General features: G+C 36.7%; 1 protein-coding gene across 3 annotated transcripts in view; it reads left to right on the top strand.

Moving 5' to 3' along the window:
* The first annotated feature begins 691 nt into the window (after positions 1 to 691).
* Positions 692 to 25,569, top strand: part of PTPDC1 (protein tyrosine phosphatase domain containing 1) — a 63,947-nt gene continuing 39,069 nt past the window's right edge. The window contains exon 1 of one of the 3 annotated variants that reach the window (XM_045562386.1): positions 692 to 892. The gene's annotated coding sequence lies outside the window, so the exon portion shown is untranslated. Of the gene's footprint in view, positions 923 to 25,569 lie in introns of all 3 variants that reach the window. The other 2 variants (XM_045562383.1, XM_045562384.1) reach the window with 2 other exon arrangements.

Raw genomic sequence — 25,569 nt, 5'->3', positions numbered from 1 at the left:
TCCGTGACACGCAGGCGAACCCAGTCAACCACTCTGTTAACTGCTGGGCTCGTTCTCATCCACGGACTCTGCTCCCATCCGCGGACTCTGCTCCCTGGGTTTCTCCGGACTTCCCGGAGCCAAGTGGAGGCCAGGATGCCGGCAGAGCTGGGCTGGGAGGACCGGCGGGAGCACGGGGCGGGCAGCGAAGCGCCGGGGGCTGCTGAGGTCCGGCCGGTTCTGCCAGCGACGCCCCTGGGCTCTCCGTGCTCTTCCTCCTTCACTCACCCGCAGTCTGCGTCCGGGGAGCGCCAGGAGCCAGCGCCGCGAAGTCGGTCCCCGCCGCCAGGCACCGCGGGCTCGCAGCTGCCGTCCCCGCACGGACCTCTCATGGCCGGCGCCGTCCCCTCCCCGTCTTCGCGCCATCACCTCAATCCGAGTCTCCCGGCAGTCCCCTCACGCTAGGCGCCTCCCTGTCCCCGCGCCATTCCCTCATCCTCCCCTCGCCGCCTGCGCGGGTTCGAAAGCACCCGGAGCCGCCGGTCCCGTAATTGGCCACTTCGGGCCTCCATTGGCGGGCGAGTATCACGTGCGGCGGGCGGCGGCTGCCATTGGCGGCGAGCAGGCGCGCGGAGGGCAGCGCCGGGGACGCGCGCCGGGGGCAGACGTTGTGCGGCGGCGACGGGCGGGGACCGGCGGGGACCCGTCTACCCCGCGGGCGCGTCGGGAGCCGGGGCCGAGCCGTGGGGGCGCGCGGGGGCTGCAGCTGGGCCTGGTACCCGCAGACCTCCGCAGGGGAGCGCCTCCGTGCAGGCTGCGCCCTAGTCAGCCCGCGCCCGCCTGCGCCAGACGACGTGCCGGACGGACAGCGCGTCCCGCCGGCTGGAGAGCTCGGAATCCGGAGCGGGAAAAGGTTCGGAATCCGCAGTTAGCGGCACACTGCGTACGGCTCTTAAAGATTTGTTTTTTAAACGTCTAATTATTAAGTGATGCGTACTTGGAGGCAAATCGTTGAGGGTCGTGAGCTATAGTGTAAAGGTCGTGGCTGAGAGTCGCACGTTCAAATAACTGCAGGGGCCGCGGCGGGGCGCGGCGGGGAGAACCCCACGCTCTGGGGAGGCGAACGCCCTTCAGCTGCCGCTTAGTGATCTGATCTTTTGATTTTTTTATGAGAAGTTGAATATCTGAATTTTTATGTGAAATCTGATTTTTAAAAGTTGGCAACCAATTAAAAAAACTCAAAAAACCTGCGAGCCAAACAAAAGACATTTATAAGCTGGGTCCAGTCTGTGATCTCTAATTTAGACCTAATTCTGCCAGTAAATTATTCACATTACCTTGACCACATCGCTTCTCTCTCCGACATGCATTCTCAACATCGGTGATATTGCTCATGTTCTTGGGGGACAAAAAGATCCTACATAATATGATGCTTTGTGGCCTTCCAAAGGGCCAGAAAACAAACATAAACAGTATATCTGTGGCATTGAAATTTTATGGGGCAGTAGATTAGGAAAGAAAATATCTAAAAAGTCTAGGAGGAGAGGAGGAAAATAAAAAACAGGTTGAGAAACACTGCTTTAGGGAAATAGATAAGCAGGTGTTCTGTGACAGTTACATTAATAGATGTTAAAGGATTAAGACAAACCAGCATAGACCATTCATAGACTCAGAGCTGGAAGAACCTGAGAGGTCATATAAAAGTTTCATGCCAGGTATGTTAGCCAGCATGCTTACATGTACATACATATACACACATACATACAACCACACAATTTTATTTGATCTCTACAACAAAGTAAATGTCATTCCGTTTTCTATGCGAGAAAACAAGCTCAGGGTTTGGATGACTTGCTACAGTCAGAGCTATTAAATAGAAGAAGTGGGATTTAAACCCAAGTTTTTATGACTCCAAAACCACTCATTCATCATGTTGTCTCCCAGCCTCCAGTCCAGTTGTGTCCAAACCTCTTTGTGCACAAGTATTTCAACTTGTGGCTTTTTAAAAATGCAAATTCGCAACCCCCACTCCAGAAATGTGAATTCAGCATCTGGGACTGGTCCTAAGAATCTGTGTTTTAACAACCACCCTGGGTGATTCCCACTTTGGTGATCCAGGGACCATTTTGAGAAGAAGTGCTCTAGTCTAATTTCCCACCCAATCCCAATGTCTTCGTGAGGTTGTACCCAAAGGACTCAAATTCCCAAGCAAACATGCCATCTCCAGTTCCAGATAGGTGACTATCCAGTTTTGGAAGGAAATTCTTTGTTGGAAGAAGCAAAAGTTTATGAGACAGCACCTGGCACTGTAGACCTGCTCTCATTCTGAGAAAGTCCTGACAATTTTGCTTTGCTTTTTTTTTTATATGAGCTTTTTTCAATGCTATTCTGATCCTCCTTAATATTAAACTTTTAATCACCGTGAAAAAAAGTTTAAAAGCCACAATTCACCCTTAATGCCACCAATCTAACAATAATTCTCATGTTCTGTTGTATTGCTATACTATTAATTAATTAATGATCTCCCTGTTGTTAATCACTTATATTGTTCAGGTTCACAAAATTTAGAAAATTCATCTAAGAGACAGGATTGAACTTTGAAATTCCATCTGGAAATCTGAAAATTATCCTGAGACTAAACCATAAATCACAGTTCTTTTAAAGGCACATCTCATTCTTTTTCAAAACCAAAAACTGCCCTAGAATCTGAATATTTTCTTTTGTTCCAAATAAAAGAGTATAGTGGATATGAAAATGTATGCATTGAAATGTTTCTTCGGAATCATCTTTTCTTGTGACTTTATCTGATGTTTCCCGTATCACTTCAACCTCCCCAAAAGATAAATTTATTTAATTTACTGACATATTTGCTGTTCTAAAAATAAGTTGAATAATCAAAACATTTATTTGCAAGTATTATCTGGATCATTTAATGTACTTAATGTATTGTTACTGAAAAAGGTACACTTCGTTCTTCTGGTTCTTGTGGAGGCAACATAAAGTAGAGGAAATAAAGTGGGTTTTGGTTTAAAGAAGAACTAGTGTTCTCATTCCAATTCCATGACTTTCTAGTTGTATGACCTTTGGCCAGTGACTTCCTCTCTCTTATTCTCACTTTCCTAATCTTTAAGATGGGAACAGGCCTCCAAGGTTATGAAAATTACATGAGATAAGATGTCCTGGTAGAGTGCTAAGCACAACTGTTTTTCTATTGTTAGTTCTGTTTCACTCTCTTTAGAGCAAATTTGTGAGTTCCGGGCCTGCTGTAATATTTAAGATCATTTTCATTTTCATAAAAGCTAAATTTTGGGGGAGGATTTACTATATATGAGACAAAAAATTCTGTAAAAAAAATGAAACATCTTTTAAAAACATTTGCTGAGAAAACTAAGGACACAATGACTCTAGCTCTTTTTCATCTTTTGCTCTCTTGTGACCAAAATTAACCATTTGTTAATTCACCAAATATTTATGAACACTTATTATGTACCCAGCACTATGTAGATGTAGGTGACAAGGTCCCTGATTTAATAGAAATCATATATGAAAAAGACAGTAAGCATATAAAACAAGGTAATTACAGATTATGATAAATGCTTAAACAGTAAGACTATAAATAATGTCAGTGAAGTTAACATGGAAAAAAGAATGTGCTCCTTACGAGTTGAAATTTTGTGACAAAATATTAGGAAAATCTCTTGAACTCTGAAGTCTCAATTAAGATTGTGAAATTAAATTGTGTGTCAGAAAACCGGATTTAAGGAAAATAAATGGGAGCATAGTTAAAGATTACCCAGGTCTGAAATGTTTTACAATTGATCCAGGAGATGTAATTTACATTTCTTTGATTATAATGTCAATGTTTTCATAATTTTTTTGCTTAACTTCTAAGAAGTTATACTTTCATTTTTTTTGGAAATCATTTCCTTTAATAACATTTAGTATGGGCACCTATTTTGTTAGAAAATTGTGTCCAAAAAAATTTTTTTCTCAGTGGTTTCCCTGAATTTTAAAAATTTTATTGCAAATTGACAGTTTATAATTGTGTATATATATGGGGTACAAAGTGATGCTATGATTTATGAATACAATGTGGAATAATTAAATCAAGCTGATTAACATATCCATCACCTCAAATACTTGTTGTGATGAGGACATTTGAAATTTTAGCAATTTTGAAATGTACAATAAACTATCATTAACCACATTCACCATGCTGTGCAACTGATTTCGTCCTTTCTAACTGAGGCTTTGTACCCTTATATCATCATCTCCTCCTTCTGCACAACCTCAGCCTCTGGTAACCCCACCATTTTATTCTCTGCTTCTATGAGTTCAAGTATTTCGGATTCCTCATGTGAGAACATGCAGTATTTGTTTCTGTTCTTGGCTTATTTCACTTTGCTTAATGTTTTCTAAATCCATCATGTTATGGAAAATGACAAAACTTCCTTCTTTTTAAAGGCTTAAAAGTGTTCAATTGTGTATATAAACCATATTTTCTTTATCCATTCATCTGTTAATGGACATTTAGGTGATTCCCTAACTTGGCTGTTGTGAATAGCGCTGCATTGAACATGGGCGTGCAGACATCTCTTGGACTGATTTTAAATCTTTTGGATACATACTCAGAAGTGGCATTGATGGCTGTATCATATGGTAGTTTTAATTTGTTGAGGAACCTATGCTGTTTTCCATAATGGCTGTACTAATATACATGCCTACCAACAGTGCACAAGGGTTCCCTTTTCTCCACATCCTCAGTAAGTCAAAACACTTATCTTTTGACTTTGTGGTAGTGGCCATCCTAACAGATAAGAGGTGATATCTCCTTGTGGTTTTGATTTACATTTCCCTCATGATTAGTGATATTGAGCACCTGTTGTCATGTACCTGTTGGCCATCTGTATGTCTTATTTGGAAAAATGTCTATTCAGGTTTTTTTGCCCATTTTAGTTGAATTATCTGGGGGGTTATGGTTTTTTCTTTTTCTTTTTCTTTTTTTGCTATAGAGTTGTATGAGTTCCTGATATATTTGAGCTATTAACCTCTTATCAGACATATGGTTTGCAAATATTCTCTCCTATTCTGTAGATTGACTTTTCATTTTGTTGGTGGTTTCCTTTGCTCTGCAAAAGCTTTTTAGTTTATTGTAGGCTTCCTTGTTTATTTTTGCTTTTGGTGCCTATGCTTTTGGTGCCATATCCAAAATATCATTGCCAAAACTAATGTCAAGGAACTTTCTCCCTCTGTCTTCTTCTAGGACTTTTACAGTGTTAAGTCTTACATTTAAATATTTAATCATTCTGAATTAATTTTTATAGGTGGTATAAGATAAGGGTCCAGTTTTGTTTTTGTTTTGCATGTAGATATCTAGTTTCCCCAACACCATTTATTGAAGAGACTATCCTTTCCTCATTATGTATTCTTTGCACCGTTGTCAAATATTAGTTGACCATAAATGCATAGATTTATTTAGATTGCTTTTTGTCATGGTTTAAAACCTAAAATTAGTCCTTTTAGGTGGTAAACCTCATAATTTTAATTCATAACGTTTTGAGTGGCAGGTTCTATCACAAGGCCATCACCTAGCCTGATTCTGGCTGCTACAAAAGAATACTTCCTCTCTTTGTTGTTTCTGTGTAGGGATGAATAAATATTAATATCAGTCTCTGGATCAGACTTCCCTGTCTGGATGTTCCAGTATTTTTAGTACAGGGAGCTGGCCCCTATAGGTGGAGGATGGTTAGGAGAATTCTCACAAATAATTACTTGAGGAAAACAAAGTCATGTTTTTTCATGTCTGAGAGTCATTTCTATTCATTACAGTTCAAGCAGCACCGTTTGTTCTGCTGACACCTATTTTATCCAGTAATTTATAGCATTCTACCCTTCAAAAGGAAAGTTGCCTTGCCCTATATATGAACTCAGGACATTGTTTCATCAAAAAAATTTGAGCACTTCCTATGTGGCAGGCATTGTAGTAATGGTTTAAATGGATCTGCTAGGAGATTCCATGGCAAATTCCTGTATGCTTAAGAAGGGGCATGCAACCTTAGCTATTCATGAAACATTTTTTCATTTAGAGTCATGCCTTTGCAAAGTCAATCTTAATATGTTACTTTTATACCTTATAAAGACTAATTCAACTCTAGGTGGAAAATGTTCTAGAGAATTTACATTTTTTCCATTTTCTTCTGTTTTAGGAATTAAATTGCCTGTGTGTGTTTATTTAGTGTTATGACTGTGTTTTTATTTTATTCTGTTCCCAATACTGCTTCCCAAGAAGTTTGCAATATTCTATAATTGTCTTTTAAAAATAATACTTTTTTTCTTTCTCTGTAATATGTATTAAGTGTCAAATTTAGAAAATGATCAGAAAACAAAAACCACCCATAATCTACCCTGTTAATATTTTGGTGTGTATTCTTCCAGTTTTTAGTCTATGTACATTTTTTTTTTTGAGACAGAGTCTCGCTCTGTTGCCCGGGCTAGAATGAGTGCCGTGGCATCAGCCTCGCTCACAGCAACCTCAAACTCCTGGGCTTAAGCGATCCTCCTGCCTCAGCCTCCCGAGTAGCTGGGACTACAGGCATGCGCCACCATGCCCGGCTAATTTTTTGTATATATATTTTTAGTTGGCCAGATAATTTCTTTCTATTTTTAGTAGAGACAGGGTCTCACTCTTGCTCAGGCTGGTCACGAACTATGTACATTTTTTAATATATATATTTCTTTTATAAATATGAGATCATAACTCTGTGTTCTATTTTGTAGCTTGTATTTTTTATTTAATAATATATGGTAATAAGTATACTTTTTACTCACATGATTTCAATTCTTTTTAAACAGATTTTTTTTTTTTTTTTGCTAGAATTGGGACCAGAAGAATCCTGTTAATAAATTACTATACAGGATCCACACTATGACCCAAGAACAGAATCTACTTCTCTGCTCCTTTCCTTCTCTCATTCCTGTTCCACCCCAACATAGGCAGGTTCCACTGGAGGAGCCTCTCTGAAGGAAGGTTTATCTAGTTGGACATATAGTTAACACTTTAAGTTTTCTTTTTTGCAAAGCTTTTCAGGCAACTTTTCAGAATGTTTGTATTTTTACTCTATTGCTACTACAGGCAAAGCTTCAAGAATGAAGTTAAGAGGATTTGGAGTACTATGGGAAGGTTAAAAATATTCAAGTTTTAAATTTTTATATTCCAAATGGCCTGATTTCAAAATTCCACTTTGCCTTTTGTATATGGCCTCAAACTTTCTAGCAATTTTGTTATAATCTACTGCTAGTATACAAATATATTTGACTGTTAAATTATCCCTGTTTTGACATACTTAGTATTTTTGTCTTCATTCTAAATGTCTTTAGAGTCTTCTATGAGAAATTGTATACAAATGACTCAGGCCACAGATTAAATTTATACTAGGTATTAAAAACAATGGTAGGGATGTATTAATATTTTACAATGTAACATGAAAGTATGTTCCTAAAAATGTATATAATAGTAACCAATGCAATTATAGTCATTTGAAAATTGCATATTTACTCCTATAAAAGTAAAATATTGAATATGAAAATTTGGGAAATAGCAATAAGCCAAAAAAAAAAATCCACTTACAATCCCACCGCTATTATTCATTAGTTTACTAAGCTAATCTTTCTCTTTCTTAATCTATGGTAGATTCTATTCATAATAGTAATATCAAATGACAGCTCTTCCATGAGTGTTTTTTGACCCTTGTTAAAAATAAAATTTTAACAAATTTAGTTTAAAGATTTATTAGGGATTTATGAATTGGGCAGCATCCCATCTAAAGATTTCGAAAGCCACCCTAATGAGCTGAGCACAGGAGGTGGACTTTATAGGCAGAAAAAGGCTGAAGGAAACAAAAAGAAGCAACAAAAAGCTGATTGGTAGTTAACAGAGTTATTTTCCCTATAGTGTTAAAACAGAGGAGAATTCCTTATTATGACATCTCAGGTGAACTCTGCCCTTTCTGATTGGTTGCTGCAAATCTCTTGTTTCTTTTTCAGAATTGGCTTGTTTCAAAGTTTGGTATGATTAGGTTCATGGGTGCCTCCATTCTGGTTTGGTCTAGCCTCTTGAGTCTAGGGGAGCAACTCAGTCCTAAACAATGGCCTCTGATAATTTTTATTTAACTCCTTCTTTATTAGAATTGGGTATGTGTACACTAAGTATTTATTTTAACTTATTCCATGAATGTATGGTCTTATTCCTTTTTAAGGTCAGAATTTTTTATCTACCTTGTATATAAACTACAGCAGATTTTTAATTCCAGGTTGACTTGCCCTGGATATCTATAGACATCTGGGCCATCATGTCTTTAGGGAAAGGTATGAGTAAGCTAACCTTTTAAGTTTGTTTTAGTCATTTGAATAATAATAAAACAGTAACAAAATAAGAAAGTAATATAACGGAAAATATTGAAACGTATGCAGGAAAAGTCAGTCATACTCTCATCAGCAGCACTTTGGTCAATCTCTTTCAAGTCCGTTTTCTATGCATATTTATTTTTACATACTTATACACAATTTTGTATTTGACTTCCTTTAAATTGTAGAAATTTTTACCATTTATAAATTGATTTTTAATATTTAATATATTGTTGAAATAATGTACTACATCTAATATCAGCACCTGTCTTTCCCAGTCCTCCCATCTGAAGTCTCCTGCAGTCTCCGCCTGCTTGAAATCTCCTATATGCTGACCATCCTGACTTGGATAATTTATAATATTCACTGTCATCATTGCTATCATTTCTTATATAAATATGAAGTATGCTTCAAATGTACTTTCTCTCAGTGGCTTACCTGAATAAGCGTACCTTCACCATGCCCTATTTATTGCTATTATTGGACTGCTCTTTCTTTTTACCCCATAGCTGAGTTAATACTCTTAGTCTCAGTGCTGACTGATGTCCACATTTTCCTCCATTCTGTATGCCTATTTTGCAAAAGTCCTAGCATGCTTCCAACTTAGCCTGCCTTGTTTTGCTAGTAAAAAGGCTGTACAGAATCAACTAACTCTGGTTCAGTGTTTTCTTTCCTTTGAGCAAAAGCTATTTGAAAACAGAAATGACCACAGGGGAAGCTTTCTTCTCTCTGTGATTAGTTGTGTGTGTTCCCTGATGCACATGGGAAAAGTATTCTCATTTAGATCATTTTCTTCTCTTCCATCTGATGCAACTGATTAGATAGTTCAAAACAGGGAAAACAGTTCTACTAATTATTTGTGGATTTATAAAGTGTGAATGTCCTTAATGGTTTAAATTTTTACAAAGAGATTATATAATAATTATACTTTTAGCCTATATCTTCCAAATTCTGTTTTATAAATGATTACCACTTGGCTCAGTGGTAGACCTTGATAGACAAATCCACTTAAAAAACCCTCAAATTAGTACAGATAGCAATAAAATTGAACTATTTTTCTTTATATTAAACTTTAGACTTTTATGTTTTTATACTTTTCAAAAATTAACTTTTCTGGGTGACTATCAAAATATAGAATGGAAGTAATATCTTTTTGTTACATAAATTTTGGTGAAATATATTGGTTTCAGCAGAGTGAATCTTATGTTGGGCATTTGGGGAAGAGATCTTATATCAATCACTTACTTTGTGCCAGACATGTGGCTCCACTCTGCCTGTTGGAGAATTTATCCTTCATTTTAAGCCTGTCCCTCAAATTGTACTGAACAAATCTGATTCTTTTTCCATACAATAGTCCTTTATATATTTGGATTCATTACTCTCTGGCTGTATTCTTTGAGCCTTTCTGCTAAAGAGTTAGCTTTTAAAGTAGTCCTTCAGGAGCTATTTTATTTATCCTTGTATTCCTCTATGCCTCTCATAGTTCTTGGTACCCAATAGGGGCTCAGCTACTGATTAGATTGGATTAGACTATTGTTAGTGTGAGCCCTAACCTGGTCTCTGCTCCTCTGAACATGCTCCAGTTTGTGTCCCTTTTAAGTTCTGTTCCTGGTATATTCTGTCTTCCTACCTTGAACAAACATACCTGCACAGTAACACACTTTTATATGATTAAAAGTTGGAAAAAATATCAGAGATGACTTAATTTTATTACTGTTGAGCATGTCAAGGATTTCTTTTGCTGGCCAGTTACAACTGAATACTGCATTATTTATTTTGTTACTCAAATTTTTTCAGCTTTTGCCATTGGGGACTCTTTCAGTTGGCTTCTGTATCTCTTTGACATTCCCATCAGTCTGTATTTTGAGCACTTTCCTACTTTCTGGCACTACAGGATGCTCCAGGCTTGTCTTGTATATTCCTTGCTCCAGCCCTAAAATCGATCATTTAAACAAGCGTCCCTGGTTCCTTTTTTTGGAAAATAGTATTAGAAACCAGATGTGCTCTGATGTGCTCATCACTACTGGGGTGTCATTGCTTTTAGGCCCTGTCAGCTAAGAAATATATGTATATAGATTAACCTGAACTAGGAAATATATGTATGTAGATTAAGTGTATGCATAAATATCTGTATTCTATTTTTACTCATCAGTGTCTGTATTAAGCGAAACAGCAGATCATCCTGATGTCTTAGAATCTAGCTCAAAACTACATGGTTCATTCTAGCCTTTCTCCCAGTCCACAGTGAGAAACCTGGCTCCCACCATTCACTGTCTCTTTTACGCATTTTGCAGTCCCACAATATATGTTCAGCAGTATCAGAATTGTTAACCCACATCACTATAAGAAACAACATTGCTAACTACATTACAGTGCTTAGCAAAGTTACTTACACCTCATCCTCCCCATCCCCTTCAGTGAAGTATGCTGTACAAGCATACCTTGTAGATATTGTGGGTTTGCTTCCAGACCACTACAATGGAGTGAATATGGCAATAAAGTGACACACACAAATATTTTGGTTTCTCAGTGCCTATCAAAGTTATGTTTACATTGTACTGTAGTCTGTTAAGTGTGAAATAGCATTATGTCTAGAAAAATGACCATGTGTTAATTTAAAAATACTTTATTGCTAAAAAAGACTAGCAATCAGCTGAGCCTTCAGCAAGTCATAATCGTTTTGTTGGTGGCGGGTCTTGCCTCAGTGTTGATGACTGCTGACTGATGAGGCTGGTGGCTGCTGAAGCTTAGGGTGCCTGTGGTAGTTTCCTAAAGTAAGACAACAATGAAGTTTGCTGCATCAATTGACCCTTTCACAAAAGATTTCTCTGTAGCATATGATGCCATTTGATAGCATTTTATCCACAATAGAACTTCTTTCAAAAATAGAGTTAATCCTCTCAAACCCTGTTACTGCTTTATTAACTAAGTTTATGTAGTTTTCTAAATACTTCATTGTTGTCATTTCAACAGTGTTTGCAGCTTCTTCACCAGAAGTAGATTCCATCTCAAGAAACCACTTTCTTTGCTCATCCACAGGAAGCAACTCCTCAGCCATTCAAGTTCTATCATGACATCACAGCATTTCAGTCACATCTTCGGGCTCCACTTCTAATTCTGGTTCTCGTTCTATTTCCACCACATCTGCAGTTCCTTTACCAAAGTCTTGAACCCCCTCAAAGTCATCTCTGAGGGATATACTCTCCCTCCAATCCTAGATCTCTGAAAATGACTGCTGTTAAAGTCATTTGACACATATGCTGCCAGTTTTTCCCCATCCTTCTAGTAAACAAATGCATTTTTCTATCCTTTTGCAAGTTTTTACACATAGATTTGACTACACTAGAATTATTACTCTGCAACTTGCTTTTACTTTTTCAATTTATCACTATATTCGTCAACTTTCCAGGTCACTACAGATAAATCTAACTTGTTAAAAATATAACTGGTTTATTTTCCATGAGAAATATATGCTATAATTTGCTCAACCATTTCTTACTCAAAAATATTGAAATTATTACCAGCATCTTTTCTGCAACAAAAACTACTACAGCACGCACACTTTACACATCCTAATGGCCTTAGGACATGTGCACTTTAGGTTTTTACTTAAAAATACAATATATAGATATCTGTAATATCTATAATTTACCAATATGTCAACAGAGAAAAGAGTAGCAGACTTCTTGGGAATGTTGTCATTTTCTCACAATCTTGAAATCTTTGCTTCCTTTCTTTCTCTTGCTGTTTGCCCGTTTTTAAGTTGAGTTGCTTATATATGCTGGATTCATGTCCTGATAAGTTATGTGATTTGCTGATATTTTCTCCTAGTCTGTGGCTTGTTTTTTCATTTTCTTAACAATGTCTTTTGCAGAATAAGTTTTTAATTTTAATTAAGTTCAACTTAAAAATTTTTTCATGAATTTTGCTTTTGATAATGTATTTTAAAACTCATCAGCAAATCCAAAGTCATGTAGATTTTCTCCTATATATTCTTCTAGAAGTTTTATAGTTTCTGCATTTACTTTTAGGTCTATCATGCATTTTGAGTTAATTTTTATGTGAGATGTGAGGTTCAGTTTGTTGCATATGGACTTCCAAATGTGTTGCATCATTTGTTGAAAAGATTCTTCTTTCTCTGTTGGATTGTCTTTGCACCTTTGTCAAAAATTAATTAACTATATTTTTCTAGGTCTATTTGAGATCTCTCTGTTATTTCCCATTGATTGATGTGTTTATTCTTTTGCCCCTCTACATTCATGACCGCAGCTTTACGGTGACTCTTGAAATCAGGTAATATGAATCCTGCAACTTGGTTCTTCTTTTCCATAATTGAATGGGCTATTCTAGTACCTTTCCCTTTTCATATCAGTTTTAGAATAAGCTCATGTGTGTCTACCTAAAACCTGGCTGGGATTTTGATTTGAATTTCATTAAACCTACATATCAGTTTGGGGAAAATTGACATCTCTACTATGTTGGAATCTCCAATCAAGAACACAAAATCTCTCTCCATTTATTTAGATTTTTCTCTGATTTCTTTGATCAATGATTTGTAGTTTTATGTACATACTGTGTTAGCTTTATACTTACCTACTTCATCTTTGGGGGATGCTATTATATATGTATTATTTTCTAATTTCAAATTCCAAGTATTCATTGCCACTGTATAGGAAAGCTATTGACTATTTTGTGTTGACTTTGTATCTCGAAACCTTGCTCAACTCACTTATTATGTGCAGGAGTTATTTGGTAGATTCTTTGGGGTTTTCTACATGCATAGACAATCATGGTAGACTATCATGTCTATGAATACAAGCAGCTTTATTTCTTCCTTTCCAGTCTGTATACCTCTCTCTCTCTCTCTTTTTTTTTTTTTCTTGTCTCATTAACTTAGCTAGGACCATCAAGTCTCTCACTATTAAGCATGATGTTAACTGTGATTTTTTTAAAAAAATTAGTCTTTATTAGGGTAAGGAAGTTCTTTATCTAGTTTTGGTGTTAGGTCAATCCTGGCCTTGCAGAATGAATTGGGAAATTATCCCTACTCTTCTATTGTCTGGAATAGATTGTAGAATTGGTATTATTTCTTCCTTAAATGTTTGGTGACAATTCACTGGTGAAACCATCTGAGTCTGGTCTTTTCCTTTTTTGGAAGATTTTTTTACTACTAATTCTATTTCTTTTGTAGATGTAGGGCTATTCATAATATCTATATTTCTTTGAGTGGGTTTTGGTAGTTTGTGCCCTTCAAGGAATTGGTCCATTTTATCTAAATTATCAAGTTTATGGGTTTAGATTTGTTTGTAGTATTCCTTTATTATCTTTTTGATGTCCAAGGGATTAGTAATGATGACCCATTTTTATTCCTGATACTAGTAATTTATGTCTTTTCTTTTTTTCTTGGTTAGTGGTTTATCATTTCTTCTTTTTGCTTGCTTTAGGTTTGATTTGGTTTTCTTTATCTAGTTTCCTAAGGTGGAAGCTTAGATTATTGATTTTAGGTTTTTCTTCTTTTCTAAAATGTGCCTTTAATACTATGTTTCCCTTAAAGCACTACTCTAGCCACATCTCATAAATTTTGATGTTGTATTTTTAAAAAATTATTTTTTATTGTGGTGAAATACATATAACATAAAATTTACCATCTTACCCATTTTAAGTGTACACTTCAATGTATTAAGTACATTCACATTGTTGTGCAAGATAAGTTATATTTTCACTTTTATTTAGTTCAAAATATTTTTTAATTTCTCTTAAGACTTCGTGTTATCTAGAAGTATGTGATTTAATTTTCAAATATTTCTAATTACCCAGCTGTCTTTCAGTTACTGATTTCAGTTTAATTCTGATGTTGTATGCTTTCTATTCTGTTACATTTGTTTGGGGTTTTGGTTTTTGTTTTTGAGACAAGCTCTGTTGTCCAAGCTAGAGTGCAGTGGCATCATCATAGCTCACAGCAACCTCAAACTCCTGTGTTCAAGTGATCCTCCTGCCTCAGCCTCCTGAGTAGCTAGGACTACAGATGTGGGCCACCATGCCCAGCTGATTTTTCTATTTTTTGTAGAGACAGGATTTCACTGTGTTGCTCAGGTTGGTCTCGAACTTCTGGGCTCAAGCAATCCTCCTGCCTCGGCCTCTCAAAGTGTTGGAATTACAGTTGTTAGCCTTGCCTTATTCTTTTACATTGTTAAGGTTTGTTTTATGTCCCAGAATGTGGTCTGTCATGGTGAATGTTCCATGTGCACTTCTGTTGTTGAATGGAATGTTCTATAAGTATCCATTGGTTCAAGTTGATTAGTAGTGCTATTCAGCACTACTGATTTTTTGCCTGCTTGATTTATCAATTACTAACAGAAGGATGTTGAAGCCTCCAATTATAAATAGTGGATTTGTCTACTTCTCTTTTGTTTTTGCCTTATGTTTATAAGTTTATGTTTTTAGTTTTTGCATTTGGGTGTATGATTACTTTTGAGTTAATTTTTGTACGTGGTATGAGAGGTTGAGCTCATCCACACATTTTTATAATTATTGCCTTATGCAGGTATCTTTTAAAACAGATCAAGAAAAGAGTTTTGTTTATGTGTATTTTTATAATACCTATTTAGGTACCTTTATTGTTGTTCCTTATTTCTTTGTGTGGATGTGAAAGTTACCATTTAATGTTCTTCCATGCCAGCCTAAAGGATTCCCTTTAGTATTTCTTGTTGAGCAGGTCTGCTAGCAACAAATTCTCTCAGGTTTGGTTTTGTTTTATTTTTGGAGAGTTTAGCTGGATATAAAATTCCTGGTTGACCATCGATTTCTTTCAGTACTTTGAAGAAGTGGTCATCTCACTCTCTTCTGACTTCCATTTTTCTGGTGAGACACAATCGTCTATGTTACGGAGGAGGTACCTACCATCTTTATGGTATGACCATCTTTATGGTCATATTCTGGACTACAGCTTCCCTCACTCAGTTTTAGTTGCCTCTTCACTTTCATGGGCTTTCTGTCTTCCAAAAGCTCACTGAGATAGCTAATCTATTGATAACCCACTCCTGCTCTATGGGCTTATTCTTTTTAAAATTTCTGTAACGGTCTTAGGAGGATAGTGCATGAGCTCAATCACTACTTAAACCAGACATCCTATGTATCCTACTATGGAAGATCTTATCTAAGCTTGCAAATTTCCAGGAGCCTTACACCTGCCTGTGTTTTAAGTCACCCAGGCATCTGAAATATGTTTCACAGTATAATAGTTTTTTCTTAGAGAAATAATTCGGGAATTGAAGAGGTAGAAATGTTGTTATCCTTCCTTGTCTATATGTAAATCGGAATAGCAAAGTGAATAACAAACTCTGCTTTACCTAGTATTTTCAGGTTTTTGTGTTGAACTAGCTGAAATTATTAATTGAAAAAAATTTTAAGTAATGTCATAAAATATGTATTTGAAGGTAAACATAATTATATATCCACAATATTTATATAGTTATTAAAAAGGCTATTAACATAATGAACATACATTGATTAAGAATTCAAATTACAGTGTCCAAAACAGTGTGGCACTTCACCAGAAAATGGCTAACGTTGTAGGTAGTCTTTGATCTTGTTGATACTACCTGTGTAGCAGTGCCCTGATTTCAGGTGATGTGTTTGGTTTAAAACAGAATTTTGGCAGCCAGGTCTCATCGACGAATATGAGTCTCTTTCTAGATCTGGTTGATGATGTGGGGCTTCTTAATGTATTTCATTGGCTCAGGAACTGTAAAAAGAAGGTCTTTAATGCTTGACAATGAAACAGAACCCAGGAAACAGACCTTCACAATAACCTACATGAATATGAATACCTGCTGTTAGGAAAATGCAAACTGCTTACCTAGGCAGGGGTTCTGAAAGCATCAGCATCACATGGACACTAGTTAGAAATGCAGATTCTTAGTCCTACCCTAGATCTACCCAGTCTCAAAACTCTGAAGGTTTGGCCCAGCACTCTGCGTTTTCAAAAGAGCCCTCCAGGTGATTCTGATGGTTGCTAAATTAGGAATTGTTAAGCTATTGATGAGCTTAGAAGTATCTGTGCTTGTATCTTTGCTTGGAGGTTATTTCAAACTGTAGGAATAACTAGCCATGTGTGGCTGCTTGTGGAAAAAGGATAGGAAATAAGAAACCTTGGTTGTAATTGTTAACATTTAACACATTTGCTTTATCATAATGTGTTTTCTCAAAAATCTTAATCAAGCAGCTTATTTCTTTAAATGATGAAATAGCATGGTTCCTGCCGAAGCATTGTTTTTCCCCATCTGTGACTAGTCTCCTGAGAGCCTTGCAGCCTTCTCTAAGGTGTATTTCAGGAATGAGATCACAGAAGCCAGGGAAGTTTATAGTGAACTGCCAGATATAATGTATTTTCAAGGTGGCTCTTAGTCCTATCCCTGAGGACTAACCTTGTTAGAAATGTTGCGGTGAATAAAAAAAGAAAAGGTATTTCTTAAATGTTGCCTGCCTGCCTGTGGGGTGATTTAAAAAGAAAGGGGATTTTATATAGTTCTGTCTTTTTTTTTGTTTTTTTTTTTTAGGTTACAAATTCAAAGGTGAGGACATTTCAGTTTAAAAGAAGTTTGTTGTTGTTTTGTTTTACTACGTAAGGAATCATAAGTGCTTTAATTCTTTAAGAACAAAATACTACCATAGTATTAGGAGGCTGTTTTTATAGCATGTGAGCCACATAGACCTAGATAAATCTTCACTCAGCCCTATATGATGAGGGAATGTGAATAAAATATGCAATTAATATAACAGAAGACATCCTAAAGGAAAGAAAATTTGGTTGAGGGTTGAAGTTAGTGTCATCATGCATATGTGTTTGAGAAGAAAACAGATTCACTCCTCAGAGTAGAAAGAACACAAATCTGTCAGGTAAAAGTTGGACAAGAAGTTAGAAATATAAATGTGATCAGGAAGACTAAATGAGGATAATGCTATTCTTTGTATTTGTTTAGTATTGGCACATAATTATATGCTCTTAGCAATAACCCTGAGATGAGTAAGGCATGATTATTATTCCTGGTTTATGGATGAAAAAGCTTAGCTTGAGAGAGATTAAATGATGGTGGTGGTGGGGGCGGCTACCTTTTCTTGAATGTTTATTCATGTATTCATCCAACAAATATTGAGTACTACCCGTGTCCCAGGCCTTGTAGGCTTTGGAGAAAAAGCAATTGACAAAGCAGACAAAATCTATGCCATCATGAAGCTTACATTCTTGTAGGGGAAGGCAGACAATAAATAGGATAAATAAAGAAATTATATAATACATTAGACATGTTTTCTTCACCAATGCTATGGAGAAAAATGAAACGGGGAGTAATTTAAATTTTAAATAAAGTGTTTTTGGGAGTGTTGAAGAGGGGTGACATGGCTGACTGAGGTTCACAAGATCTCTGTGGCTGCAGTATTGAGCATAGGCTGAACAATGTGTCAGGCATGGAGTTTGGTAGTCTTCACAGAGACCCAGTAGGGTAGGTAGTAGTCTCAGATATGTTAATAAGTGTATCTAAGACCACAAAGCTAGGAAGTGCCAACTACTATATTGAAAATGTGTTTGGCTTTTAAAATCTTACGTTTAGACCAGCTGTATTCCTGTTTCTGTTAGGAGGGTGGAGGTTGAAAGGGGCTGTATTCCTGACATTTGTCTTTGGAACAGCAGTGAATGAAGATTTGGGTGAAGAATCAGTAAATTGTGTGCACAAAGCAAAACAAATTTGTAAATCTCACTGTGGATCTCAGGATCTGCAAAGTTTCATGTGAGCAAAGGAATTATAAATGTAAATTAACAGTGCAGAATCCAGTGTAGCTGATTTAAAATTCATAGAATAATAATGAAATTCCCCATTATTTAGTGTGGTATTTGTTAAATAAAATCTGTGGAAGCCCATTGAGTTGGACTGAGTTTCTGCACTAGTCCCCAACAATCCAAATCAGTATGAAGTGACTCATGCCATGTGCCATGCGATTAAACGGAAACTTAAAAACAAAACCCAGGAAATCCCAGAACAGGCCAAACTAGGATACTTGTAGTGACCAATCAAGAGGGACCTAGTCAAGCTGGCTGGCATAGTAGGGAAGTCCCCTCTGCTTAAACTCATACAAGGAAAGTAACCTGATAATAACCAATCTATCTGTACTGAGCTGTTTCCTTTTTTTCTGCTGCAAGCTGCCTTATAAAATCTGATTGTTCTGCCACACCCAACAGAGCACCTTCCTGTTTTGTAGACTGGATGCTGTCTGGTTCATGAATTGCTAATAAAAGCCAGTTAGATCTTTAAAACCCCATGTATTGAAATTTTATTCATTGACAGGTCTTTATTGTTGAGAAGCTATATGTATAGTGGTTAAGAGCACAAACTCCAGAGCTGAACTGTGTGATTTCAAATCCTAGCTCTCTTTCTTAATAGCTGTGTGACTTTAGGCAAATTGTTATTTCCCTTTGTCTTAGTTTCCTCATCCATAAATGGGGATAATATACAGAATTAAACATATGTTTGCCATATGATCTAGCAGTCATGATACTTGGTATTTATTGAAATGGGCTGAAAGGTCCACACAAAAATCTGCACATGAATGTTTATGGAAACTTTATTCATCCTTGCCCAAACTTGGAAGCAACCAAGACGTGTTTCAATAGGTAAATGGATAAATTCTGATATATCTAGACTATGGAATATTATGTAGTGCCAAAAAGAAATGAGCTATCAAGCCATGGAAAGATATGGAGGAACCTTAAATGCATATTACTAAGTGAAAGAGCCAATTTGAAAAGGCTGCATAGTATATGATTACAACTCTGTGATGTTCTGGAAAAGACAAAACCATGGAGACAATAAAAAGATCATTGGTTTCCAGGGCTTCAGGGAGAGGGAGTGTCTTAGTCTGTTTGTGTTGCTATAAAGGAAAACCTGAGGCTGGATAATTTATAAAGAAAAGAGGTTGGCCCACAGCTCTACAGGCTATACAAGAAGCATGGTGCTAGCATCTGCTTCTGGTGAGGGTCTCAGACTGATTCTAAGGTGGGAGGCAAAGGGGAGCAGGCATCACGTGGGGAGAGAAGAAGCAAGAGAAGGGGTGGGAGGTACCAGACTCTTCAACAACCAGTTCTCTTGGGAACTAAGAGTGAGAACTCACTCTTCCAAGAATGACACCAAGCCATTCATGAGGGTCCACCCCCACGATCCAGACACCTCCCACCATGCCCCACCTCCAACACCACCATGTTGGGTATCAAATTTCAACATGAGATTTGGCGGGGGACAGCATCCAAACTATAGCAGGGAGAGATGAATAGTTGGAGCACAGAGGATTTTTAGAGCTGTGAACCTACTCTGTATGATACTATGATGGTGGATACATGTCATTATACCTTAGTGTTGACAGTGGGGGAGGCTGTGGCAGGGACAAGGGCATTATGCGAAGCTTCTGTACCTTACCCTCAATTTTGCTGTGAATCTAAAACTGCTCTAAAAAATACAGTCTATTTAAAAAACAAATGGGAATAAAAATGGTACTAAATAGTGTATGGTAAGAATTAGATAAGATATATAAAGCACTTGGAGCAGTGTCTGGCATGGAGTAAGTTTACATGATTTAGTTATTATCGTTATGTAATTAAGGAACATAAAAATGTTTAAATAGCTTTCATAGGTTTACTCAGGTACTTGAGTATCATCCCTATTCCATCCCTATTTTTTTGCCTTGCAAGCTTACGTTTTTTAGCCTCAAATTCTTCTGTTATGATTGCTGTCTAGAATCTCATCTTATTGACAATATTTCTTAAAGTGTGGGCAGAGGGCTTCCTACATCAGAATGACCTGGAGTGTAAATTGATAATACTCTTCCAGATTTACTAACTCAGATGTTTTGAGGTTGGGGCCAAGGAATTTGCATTTCCACAAGCACCCAAGGCAATACTATAGTGCCTTCCAAAGTTGGAGAGCTAGTGCTTTGAGAGTCTGGGGAGGATTATACCACTTATGACCTCCCAGGCACTGCTTAATATAGTTCCCCACAAATTCTGTCCAAAAAACACATGTCGATTTTGGCAGAACACCATGTGCCTGGAAAATAGAAGGGAAAGTAGTGACCTAAGAATCCTTCAGTCCATTTCAGAACCCAGTCTCTTGTGCGAAATGACTTTTTTATGAAGTACAACCTTCCTTATATGTCAAACTCTTCGTGACTACTCTTAACAGTATGTATGAGTAATAGTCCATCGATACACTTAAGTTTTAAGTATACTAGGTACTAATTAGTAAGCGTGTGACTAATTCTAAACAGTTGAGTCATTTTGAGGGCTTTTAAGGATAAAAGCAAACTGTAGGATAGAGTGAGCAAAATATCTGTCATTGACAACAGGAAATGAAATGAAATAATATGTGACTATGTAGTGAAATGACAGGATTATTATTCAAACCCTTCTTCTCCTCACTTTACAACCAGGGATATGAAATAAATACAGTTGTGAATGGAGATAATGTTTTCATAATTCTTCTTGAGGAGCTCAACCATTACTAACTACTAGCAGGAATTTTGGACAGATAATGAATAGAGTTTTTTACAAATTCTTATAAAAATAAGAGGAAAGTAAAGTGAATACAGACTAAGAAGGGAAGGAAACAAAAAGATAGTACAGCTCTTGGTTTGCAAGTTAAAATAACAAGTAATTGTTGAATACCTATATGCCACACTTTGTGCTAGAAACACGTGCATGCATACACAATCTCCCTTCATTCTCATAACAACCTAGGAAAGTAGATACTACGATCCTCTTTTTACAGAAGAAGAAATTGAAGCTCAGCACAGTTTATATATCTGACAATGAACAGAGTGAAGACTTAAACACACCCAACAGAACTTTTGACTCTGAAATATAGTTTAACATACTTAAACTATAATTTTCATCAGCAGTTATATACAATTGGACTATAAATTAATGTTTTTATGCAAAAGCAATGCATAGTGGGCACTGTTTCAGAGTTCCCCTGGATTTGAGTTATTTGAAGATGGCCAGGGAGGATTTCTACTTCCAACTAAGATGAAAAATGAGAGACCAAATTTATCTTCCTGCCTTAAACTAGAAAACCAGACAATATATATGCCAGACAACATATATAAAAAATGGTTTTCACATGTTGGAAAGCAGGCAGCTCAGGACCTCCATTTCTGAGAAAACAGAAACAAGCATTGCACCAGCTGTCTCCCTGGGGGCAGTTTCCAGGGGACCCAGACAGACCCTTCCCAGAGATGTGCAGAGAGCAGAGTTTAATGTGGCCAAGGCGGCTAGAATTTGCAGAGTAGGGTCCTGTAGAGAAGGGAGTAGCACAGGGAGCCCAAAAGTGTGCAGAGGGCCCCCAAGGCTTTGCTGGCCCTAGGTGTTGGTTGAGTACTGATCTGCCCAAACTAACTAAGGCCAGGAAAAGACACAGGAAAGAAATAGAAAAATTCCCTGGGTTCTCAGAGGACTGACAGTAGTTCCCATTCCCAAGAGCCATAAGAGGAATGCTTAATATCCAGAGGAGCAGGTAGACTCTTCAGAAAGGTGTTACCTTAGCAGTGGGTCTAAATTAGCCTAAAGGCTGCTCAGGAGCTGCCTTAACAAAATTTAAAAAGCAGACCTTGCAAGGATCCAGCTGATTATTAACGAGTCTAATAAGACAGGAAAAAGGAGTTAGTAGTTGAGACCTGTTGAATAAATTATGGGGATTTCCTTGAGCAAGGTAGATTGGAAAGAATTAAGTAAGGTAAAAAGAAAGAATGTTACCACCGGTGTTTGGGCAAAGAGGATAGCTGTTTAATTTGTAAAGCGGTGAAACTGAGGCAACTAGATTTTTAGAGGAAGGCAGGTGATTGGCAACGACAAGAAGAATGAACAAAGGAATCTTCACAAATACTCTTGAGGAGTATACAGATACAGTTAGCGCTGATTTTGTATTATAACTCTTAGACTTTTGAAAGGTCTTGAAATAGTCTCTATTTCTCAAACTAATGTTTATAACCTTTGAAAATTGGCATTTTAACTGTAAGCATATATAGTAACATGGGTAACTAGACCATTAAAGAAAATTTTCCATTCTTTTACTTTTTACTAGGATGGAAGAATTATTTTTTTCATAAAAAGCATTCGTTCATGTTGTTTAGTAAAAACATAGTATTGAAGCTTCACAAATGTAGATAATTTACACATAAAGAATTTTTTCCCCTCTTTTTAAAGACTAATTTTGTAATAACATTAGGAAATACATGACATTCTTTGAGGGTGGACCATTGTTAAATCTGTAAATTAACTATTAAATTTTAGCAATATTATTGCCAACCTGCAACAAAAGGACAATATATATCACCCCAAAGTCAGAGACATTCAATTGGTATTTACATCTTGAATTGGAGAAGCCCTTTCTTATTGTGGCACTAGGGCCAGAAAAGTTAAAAGAAAAATCTTATGGGTTGGACTACATGGAAAAGTAAGACTGCTAGTCATAACATGACATAATTAAGACATGATAAACTGATTTTCAAAAAAAGGTTTGCAATATATATGATGAAAAATTGACATAAATGATGTCAATATTATATGGTGACATAAGAAACAATGTGTATGATGAAGGAAGGGGCAAATACCCCAGTAGGAAAAAGGACAAAGCTCTGAAGCAGGGACTTTATTAATAAGAAATTCCTAAGAAAAACCTCTGAAAACCTATACTACTAAGTAAAGAAATGCAGAATAAAACAATAAGGAAGTAATTCTGTTAAGAAGATTTAAAATGCCCAGCATTAGTGAGGGTGAGAGAAAGGACACACCTTTTAATATGTTGTAAATTGGTCTAATCTTTCTGTGGGGCACAGTGGATTGGTGTAAGAACATCAGCTTTGTAGGCTAGATTCACGTGATCTCAGACAAGGTTTCCCATCTAAGAAAATGGAGATAATCACAGTGCATACCTCACAGAGTGATTCCATGAGAATGATAGGAATTTTGTAAAGTAAAGCACTTAATGTAAATCGTAGTATACGTGCACAGTCAATTTTAGCTGCTGAAGGGAACTAATCAAGGTGAATAGAAAAGGGCTGCTCCCAATACACATCCTTGTATAATTTCTGAACACCAAAGTAAAAGATCCTACCTGAAAAGTTTACCTGTTACAAGTCTCAGATTGACATCAAATTTCTCATCAGCAATATTGTTTGCTAGAACACAGTAGAACAATACTTTCAAAGTTCTGATATGGCATGGCTTTCAACCTAGAATTCTGTAAGTAGCCAAATTATCAACTGAGTATGTGGATAAAAAAAGATATTTTCAGAATGAAAAGACTTATTAGAAAGTTTAACTTCCATTCACTCTTTGTGAAAAAAAATTACTTGAAAATAAATCAGCAAAGCCAAAGCAGAATCCAAGAAACAAGAGGGCCTCAACTCAGGGGTGCAATTAAAAGAAACCCCAGGCTGACAGCCATGTAGTAGGCCTAGGAAACTTTGGCCCTCATTAGAGTAGGAATTCAAAGCTCTCAGGAAAAAAATCTTCAAAAAGCAGACAGATAAAAATTTAGTGAAGATTTATGTTACTTTTGTCAGTAAGAAAAAAGTGATTAAAAACCAGAGGGAAGTCTGTATCAGAAATGTATTGTCCAAATATGCAGCAAAACAAAATATGCCTTTGTTTTAAGCACCTGATGGAATGAAAGAAAAGATAATCCATTTGATAATGATGCTTGGAATGTTTTACTTTGAGCAGCACAGATTTGGTGATACAAGATTATACTTCTTTCTGTATTATATGGATCCAAGTGTAATACTTGGTTTAAAAAAAGTGTGTACAGATTGTATGTGTATTATATATAATGTAATTATATATAATAATTACATTGTGTTACGTCTCACATTTTAGAACAAACCTATAGACAAGCATGAGAAAATTATAGATTTATTTAACTGAAACTTAAAAGTTAAAAATCTTAATATAAAAGAAATGGTCAGAACTTGAAAGTAGAGGGGAAGAGAGAATGGGCAGTAGTACAGGTAAACTAATTTACTTATTTTACAAAGAAGGAATCAAGATACTATTGAAAGTTGATAGAATAAAAGATGGCTAAAGGATGTTAACCTTTTAAAATTTGAAATGTGCAAAGATAATCCAAATTTAAAATCGCAAAGATGATCAGAAGACTTTAAAATATTGTGTTATATTAAATGGGGGAAGGTTTGACATGGAGCAAGGTAGGGTGTAAGAGCCAATTTCCTCATCTTTTATACCTGGATCTCAATACTGTGGTTTAAAGATGGTAGCATAAGGACCAGAGATCTAAGTATAGGGATTATCGCCCAGAATAACTAAAGGGAACATTTAAATTGTTTACCTCTAAGGAATAAGAATTGGCTTGGGGGATAGGAGGTAGAGACTTTCACTTTTCATTCTGTACTGCTTATTCACTTTAAACTTTTATGTATGTTTAATTATCTTTAGCAAGTATCTATTTTTTAACCTCAAAATATATTACAGATCAATTTTGGGCCAACATTTTTCTTTTACTGTTGATATATCCTGGTGTGTTTTGAGACTGCTGAAAACACTGATGTGATAATAGGCCACATACACTATTCAGACAAGGGAGGTGACTGTTTTTGTTTTATTTTTGATTATCAGACCACCTCTGGGGAATAGACTTTAGTTCTGGGCACTAGAATATTAATAACTATAGAGTGTAAATAGAAAAGGACACCAAAATGGTGAGGTGGTCTAGCACCATTTGAAGAAGGGTAAAGGGAACTGCTGATGTATCATATGGGAAAATAGAAATCAGAGTGAAGGGAACATGATCACCAGCTTTACATGGAAAAAGGATGTATTGTTATGTGTGTACAGAAATAGGACCAGTGGGTAGAAATTACAGAGAGGCAGCATTATAAAGAGCTTTCTAGCTACCAGAGCTGTGTAATGATGTCACTGTTACTGTTCAAACAGTGATATTGTAGAGAGTATGCTCACGTTTGGTTAGAATTCTGCTAGAGCAGCAGTCCCCAACCTTTTTGGCACCAGGGACCAGTTTCATGGAAGACAATTTTTCCACAGACCCAGGGAAGGTATCGGGGGAATGGTTTGGGGATGATTCAAGCAATTACATTTATTGTGCAGTCAAACCTCTCTGCTGATGATAG

Source organism: Lemur catta, chromosome 10 (genome assembly GCF_020740605.2).
Source record: "Lemur catta isolate mLemCat1 chromosome 10, mLemCat1.pri, whole genome shotgun sequence".
NCBI classification, from domain to species: domain Eukaryota; kingdom Metazoa; phylum Chordata; class Mammalia; order Primates; family Lemuridae; genus Lemur; species Lemur catta.
This window is presented reverse-complemented; position numbering and strand designations above follow the sequence as displayed.